Genomic DNA, 6761 nt, shown 5'->3' on the forward strand with positions numbered 1-6761 from the left:
GTGAACTAACATGCACACACCGGCTTCTTTACCAGGAAACTAAAAATTTCAAAGAAAATATGGTGATTATGTGATAACAAGGAAATTAATACACAATGCTGAAAAAACAGCTCATTTAAAGCATGCCATTAATCTATGGCATAAGGTTACATCAAGAATTCAACAATTCCCTACACTGATATATATTCCTGTGGGAAACTGCTAGTGTTGCGTATCAAAGAATTTGGCAAAGGAAGCCAAAAAGTAATTGGTTCACAAACAAGCTAAAAAGCAGAAACTTAAGACTTTAAATCTTGTGTTTCCTTGTTGAGCAGGTACCACAAATTAGAGGTGCACAAATCCGTGGGGTTTTTTTTACATTTCCTAAACTGGAAACTGGTAATTTTGTCATGATTCATTCCTTCAGCGAAAAATAAGGTACTTATTGCCTTTCCTTTAGACAGCTAAAATAATAGCAATATGTCAACTCCATCCTTAATAGGTGAGATATTAAGTATTGCATTATGTACAAAGAGGGATGCCTACTTTTGGCAAACTTCACCAGTGTTGAAGGTCAATACACGACAAAGAGAATAGAATGAAAAGTGAGCGCTGGTAACTGGTGAGAGTGCATGAACCAGGATGTAGTTAATTATTTTTCATTGCTAGATCGGAGGGAAAGCACCACAGAATCACAGAGGTGCCCATCAGATCTTGCATCAGATGACCTCAACAGGTCACGTAATAGGGTGAGGCAAGGTCCCACAGTGGGTTTTTTTTTTTCTTCTTTTTTTTCTAATAAACAATCATTTATATTTCTGAAATAATTCTTTGTTTACAGCATTTTTTCACGCCTGCCTAAAACTTTTGGACAATACTGTATATCTAACAGAAAGTCTGTCAGTGTCTACTATACAGTAAATTATAGAGTATTTGGTTTGATATGTGTGTTGATTTTTGTATTTTTAGGTTGTTATTGTTGTTTGCTACTGTTTATTTGCTACTTATATTCTATTTATTTATTTATTTATTTTTAACCTGATACCTCTAGTGGTAATGACCCACACATTTTTTCACACCTTGGGTCATGTGGACTTAAAGAAGTCTAGTCACTTTCTTATCCCAGCAGTTAGAACGTGAAAGGCAGTGCACACTCTTAAAAGGTTGCCAGTGTTTTGCAGGGATGCAAAACTATTCAGTGGTAAATATATTTTTTTCTTTTATTTACTTCCTGTTGTACTTAGTGAGTTAGTTAGAACTGCAGAAGTTGTTTATTTTGGGGTTTTTTTTTAATGTGCACTCTTCTCCATTAAGTGCTTTAGCCAAGTTAGCATATGCACAGCATACTCACCACAGGTGGAACCAGGAACACTGACTAGTTTTGTTCCTTTGAAAACCAAACACAGCCACTATGTATTAGACCTGTGCTTTCATGTAATGACAAGTCACAACGCCTCATCTGCACATGATCCTGGAACTTGGTGATCTGGATTTAAATGTATTCTTGGTTGCTTATAATTGCTGTTAATAACACCTCTGCTGTTTGCAGGTACACAGGCCACTTGGCTTAAAAGGTTGTTCAAAATACTACGGTCTCTTTCCTGTTTTACTCTTTTTGAAAATTCTTCACACAAAGACTGGGGATAGAGTTCTCTTCATTCTTTCCTTTTGTTCCTGTAATTCTATAACTTTACTTGAGCTAGCCTATCCATTCTAGTGCAAATACCATATACAGTGATGTGAAAAAGTGTTTGCCCCCTTCCTGATTTCTATATTCTTTGCATGTTTGTCACACTTAAATGTTTCAGATCATCAAACAGAATTAAATAGTAGACAAAAATAATACAAGTAAGCACAAAATGTAGTTTGTAAATGAAGGTGTTTATTACTAAAAGGAGAAAGACCCGATAACTGACACAGCTGGTCTCAGTCAAGAAATCTCTTAAACACGACCTGCCTGACAAAGTGGACTAGATCAAAAGATCCTCAAAAGCCAGACATCATGCCGCAATCCAAGGAAAATTCAGTAGCAGATGAGAAACAAAGTGATCAAACAAAGCACTGAATCTTAACGTGGCTGAGTGAATGTACGGAAACCAGCTTGGACTTTCCCACCAACTGAGTTCAGCGAAAGTGGGAAACAGCATCTCCAGTTCCATCTCCCTGTTCATCAGCTTCCCTCATGGCTGTGTCCTGAGCCCACTGCTGTTCACATTGCTGACACGTGCATCGCATCATCAGATGACATAACAGTGGGACAATAACGACCTGTTCTACAGAGAGGAGGTCAGTTAATTGGTGGACTGGTGCAGTGTTATGAATCTGTTCCTGAATGTCAAGAAGACCAAGTCCTCACCATCAGACCTGAACTCTTCAAAACAGCGCTACCTGTGTGAAAAAACAGTAATTTTTTCACATAGGGCCATATAGGTTTGATTTTTTTTTTCACTTTCATGATAAACACATTTATTTAGAAAATGCATTTTGTGTTTATTTGTGTTATCTTTGTCAAACACCTTTTTACTCTTTGCTGTTTGTATTTTTGATCTCACCAGTTATACTTTTTAATTAAGACTTGGTCAAAGAAGGAAATTTCTCAATTATACTAAATACTAAATAAAGAAATAAATACCCAGAGATAAGATACTTTAAATCAGGACATGTGTCTCCATTTTCTGCTGCCACCTGAGGCTTGGCAATGTGACAGCCTATCGTGATTTGTCATCTGCATTTCTTGCTGCTGGAAGCAAACAGTGCACTGGTTAGATCAAATGGAAACACAGTGAAGAAGCAGAGTTGTAAATAATAAAAGGAAGGTGCACAACTCAGGGTACTCGTTTGTGCACATCTTAATCTAATATTTTCTCCTTAATAACCATTACCAAAACAAATCATTCTGGTATTTAAATAATAAGATTGATGGTGTTGAGTAGGGTTTGTTTTCATGGTTTCTTTGTCTCCATTCGTAAGTCATTATGACACGTTACAATGTGTAGGGTTTTGTCCATATAATATTAAATTCCTTAGCTAATTATAGGCCAATCTCCAACCTTCCTTTCATATCAAAAATTCTAGAAAGAGTAGTTGTCAAACGGATTGTCTGCAGAGAAATGCCTTATTTGAAGAGTTTCAGTCAGGTTTCAGAGCTCATCACAGCACAGATTTCTTGTGGCCTCTGACAGTGGACTCATCTCTGTGTTTGTCCTGTTAGACCTCAGTGCACCTTTCAATGCTGTTGACCATTAAATTCTATTAGAATGGTTAGAGGATTACAGGTACTGCGCTGCAGTGGTTTGTATCATATCTATCTAATACAGAGGTTCCCAAAGTGTGGGGCCCACTGAGCCATTGCAGGGGGGGAGCAGTGCTTGGACACTGCTAGCATAATTGACAGGTTTTTGACGGGGGCTCCCACGCAACGCAAAGCAGGAGATGAAGCATCGCCAAATATGTTTCCAAACCAACTTCATTCCAAGCCAAAGACTGGAAAATATGGTGAAGCATATCTTCCCTTTGGCTTCACCTGCACAAGTGCCGAGGTAGGTCTCTGCGACAGAATTAGTTTCCCTTGCGTCGGCAGCATGCGCTGGGCTGTCCAAATCACAGACAAACAGTATCCCACATTCTTGATTTTTAGTTCACAAGCACTTCTTGTAATAAATAACTACTCCTGATATTTTGGAGATGTTAGCTCTTTATACAGTAAAGTTACAGCGAGATACAAATACTATCAGGCTGATCCTGCCATGATTTGTTTCCCCGGTTCAAATCATGGACATTTTTCTTGTAAAACAAAGGGGGGCCCAGCAAAAAAAAGTTTGGGAACTACTGATCTAATAGACTCCAATTTGTTCATGTAAATGGAGAGTCTTCTTCACACAGTGAGGTTAATTATGGAGTTCCACAGGGTTCAGTGCTAGGACCAATTCTGTTCACATTATACATGCTTCCCTTAGGCAGTATCATTAGAAGACATAGCATAAATTTTCACTGCTATGCTGATGACACCCAGCTCTATCTGTCCATGAAGCCAGATAACACACACCAATTAGTTAAACAGCAGGAATGTCTTAAAGACATAAAGACCTGGATGAACTCTAACTTTCTGCTTCTAAATTCAGATCAAACTGAGGTTATTGTACTTGGCCCTGAAAATCTTAGAAATATGGTATCTAACCAGATTCTTACCCTGGATGGCATTACCTTGGACCTCCAGTAATACTTTGAGGAACCTTGGAGTCGTTTTTGACCAGGATATGTCCTTCAATGCACATATTAAACAAATATGTAAGACTGCTTTCTTCCATTTGTGCAACATCTCTAAAGTTAGAAATATCCTGTCTCAGAGTGACGCTGAAAAACTAGTTCATGCATTTATTAATTCCAAGCTGGACGACTGTAATTCATTATTATCAGGATGTCCTAAAGACTCTCTAAAAAGCCTTCAGCTAATCCAAAATGCTGCAGCAAGAGTCCTGACAGGGACTAGAAAGAGAGAGTAGATTTCTCCTGTTTTGGCTTCCCTTCATTGGCTTCCTGTTAAATCCAAAATTCAAAATCCTGCTCCTCACATACAAGGTCTTAAATAATCAGGCCCCATCTTATCTTAATGACCTTGTAGTACCATATCACCGTATTAGAGCACTTCACTCTCACACTGCAGGCCTACTTGTTGTTCTTAGAGTATTTAAAAGTAGAATGGGAGGCAGAGCCTTCAGTTTTCAGGCCCCTCTTCTGTGGAACCAGCTTCCAGTTTGGATTCAGGAGACAGACACTATCTCTATTTTTAAGATGTGGCTTAAAACTTCCGTTTTGCTAAAGCATATAGTTAGGGCTGGACCAGGTGACCCTGAATCCTCCCTTAGTTATGCTGCAATAAGTGTAGGCTGCTGGGGGATTCCCGTGATGCACTGAGTATTTCCTTTTCAGTCACCTTTCTCACTCATCACATAGACCTCTCTGCACTGAATCATATTTGTTATTAATCTCTGTCTCTCTTCCACAGCATGTCTTTTATCCTGTCTTCCTTCTCTCATCCCAACCGGTCGCAGCAGATGGCCCCGCCCCTCCCTGAGCCTGGTTCTGCCGGAGGTTTCTTCCTGTTAAAAGGGAGTTTTTCCTTCCAAATGTCGCCAAAGTGCTTGCTTATAGGGGGTCATACGATTGTTGGGTTTTTCTCTGTATGTATTATTTTGGGGTCTACTGTTGTTGTGATTTGGTGCTGAATTCAAAATTGGTATTACTTATGATGCTTCTTTTGAGTTTCCGATTAGTCATGCTAATTATTTTAACTTTCAGAGAAAATGTGCTCATTAAATATTCTTTCACTACAAGGTAATTGGTTAATTTGATATGATGTAGCCTAACTATTCTATAAAGTGGCATCATCTATGGGATGGCTGTGTTTGGCGAATTTTACTTGAATGGGACTTGTGCATATATATACTCATCAGACCCATTTTGATGCTACTTTACATGTGTCCATTACAAATTTTAGGCACATCAGAAATAAGCTATTTTAGCTTAATTCAGCTCTGAGATTAATTGAGCCTCAAGGCTCAATTAGCTGGGGACAAAAAGGTAAATTCCCTAAAAGACACATTTCTTGGTTTGTACTATGTAACTATTGTATATGCATGGAAACCCGGTCTCATTATTGATCTTCTTCTGTAATCGGTTCAATCAAAGGTCATTTTCAGGTCATGTTAATTCTTCAGGGACACCTTTGTCCACATATTGATCCTCTGACCTCATGAATGTTTTACTGCTATGCCATTCTGCACACTGCAGCTATGTTTCATCAGTGGTGAAGGACAATTATAGGGTTTGAGTGCATGGAGAAGATAAACTGGTTGGTATGGGTTCACTGATAAACCTTTTTTTAAGCTTCAAGCAGACAGATTATGACACATGTATTGCCAAAATAGATTAATTTAGATCAATCAAATAGTTTTTAAACAACAATCAACATTTAAAGTGAATCAGAAATTGTGCAAATGTAAACTGAGTATATTACAGGTGTGATCTTAAGGTCTTAATTTATTGGTTAGAAATCCAAGTCCAGTCTTTTTGTCCTTGTTGACTGATGGGACAAAAAATAAATTACATGTTTGGATTTTAGGCCTTAGTGGAGACGTTCAGTATTCAGCATCAAAAGTGACAACGCGCTCATCTGCCTGGAATATTTTAATAGTTACAGAGTTGATTCATTACAAATCAGCTGATCCTACTTAATTTCAAGAGCACTGAAATATACTCTGCTTGCTTTGTGGCGGTGTTAAAGCTAATCAGCAGTACAGATACTATAATCCATAAAAGTGGATAGCAGCTGATGTGTACAACATCATTGTACGACTGTCTGCGCTTGGAGTTCTTCCACCTGTAATACAAAGCTACTGCCAGTAGGGGGAAGCCGTTTTCCAGGTTTGCCAGAGGCAGCCTGTTGTAAGAGTAAAACGTGTTGAAAAGGTTTAAAGCAACAACATTTCGGTTTTTATATCTTTTAGTTAACAAACGTTTTTCTTATTTTTATGATTTTATGCTTTAGCCCCACAAAAAAGTGTTTTTTCACGAGGCTTAAGCATCATCATCAAATGAAATTATACAGCAGACATTTACACATTTTTGATGTTTATAAACAAGCATATTAATCCGCCTGATTTGGTCAGTTAACAACAGCAGACCGCATATTCCCCATAAAAGATGGTGCTGATAAGTCTCCGCTCCATGCTTCCAAAACAACATTTCTTTGCGTCACGCCGACGCTGGTAGTGACGAAGTGA

The sequence above is a fragment of the Neolamprologus brichardi genome, chromosome 17, assembly GCF_056152115.1.
Source record: "Neolamprologus brichardi isolate AB-2024 chromosome 17, ASM5615211v1, whole genome shotgun sequence".
In the NCBI taxonomy this organism is placed as follows: domain Eukaryota; kingdom Metazoa; phylum Chordata; class Actinopteri; order Cichliformes; family Cichlidae; genus Neolamprologus; species Neolamprologus brichardi.